Here is a 1,275-nt window from a genome sequence, read left to right on the forward strand (position 1 = left end):
TATATATATATATATATATATATATATATATATATATATATTACTCCCCTTTTTTTCAATCTTCTTCTAAATCGATAGCGCACTTAAAAAGTAGCTTATATTTATGAGGTTAATATCTTTACTGACATCTGTTAGTAGAGTTTATTTAGTAGTTTTAGTTTATTTTAGTAGAGTTGCTGACCAATATGAAAATTTAAATATAACGAAAAAGAGATAACAATCATTTATAACAAAAATCGCGATTCTTTTCTTTGCTAAAAGAATGTAGCTTAAAAGTATAAGACTTGAATAAAAATCCGATAGTATGTAAGAGTTGGCGCGTTTCTTGATTACTAGAATGGAAATGGAAATCAGGATTTCCTCGGAATGTCGGTAGAATTAGTAACGATCGTGTCGGCGATAATGTCACCGCGATAGAGAGGAATTTTAATATTGCGACTGTCAAACGCCCGCGAGAATGCACGCTTAATCTACCTTGGCATGTCGGAAACACGACGATTATTTCAATTTACCCCTAAAGGAATTCGAAGACTCGTATTACAATTGTGACAGGAATTCGCGTTTGATCGGTGTTCGCGACATATTATTAATAAGCAGCGATGCAAATAAACGAGAAAATCTTACTCGTTTAAATTCATTCGAACTTCATTACATCGTGAATTTTAATTCGACATTAAATGTTAAAAAGTCGCGATGAGATTGCAATTCCTGAAACTTTTATCAAGGAAAGCTTGACTCTTTAAACTCTTGTCAAAGAATCCATTAAAATTAGAAATGTCATGATTGAGACACTTAATTTATATAGTGTAACAAACTCGATAAAGTGATTCTTTATTAGAGAGTTCTTCAAAACTCTGCGAAAAAAAGTTTTCAACCATGATAGCGAGACGAGACAGACTCTCATGCCAAACTTTCGATTTAACGTAATTATTTGTTGTATACGTAACACACACTCGATATAAATAAATTAGTAGAATCGTTTTTGGATGGGCCGTTAAGGCAGCGGTAGCAGCTGAGCTCTTGCAGTTGCTTGTCGTCGAAGAACTTGATGACTTTAAAGGCGAGACAACAGAGCACGCGAGAGAGAGGGAGAGAGAGAGAGAGAGAGAGAGAGAGAGAGAGAGGAGGGAGGGGGAGGGGAGAGAGAGACGTACGTACGTACGTACGTACGTACGTACGTACGTAGTACGTATAAGTTATAGTAAGTAGTTAGTTACGTACGACGTACGTACTACTACTCTCACACTAGTCGTACGTACGACGACTACGACGTAG

This window comes from Atta cephalotes (assembly GCF_000143395.1).
Source record: "Atta cephalotes unplaced genomic scaffold scaffold00020, whole genome shotgun sequence".
NCBI lineage: Eukaryota > Metazoa > Arthropoda > Insecta > Hymenoptera > Formicidae > Atta > Atta cephalotes.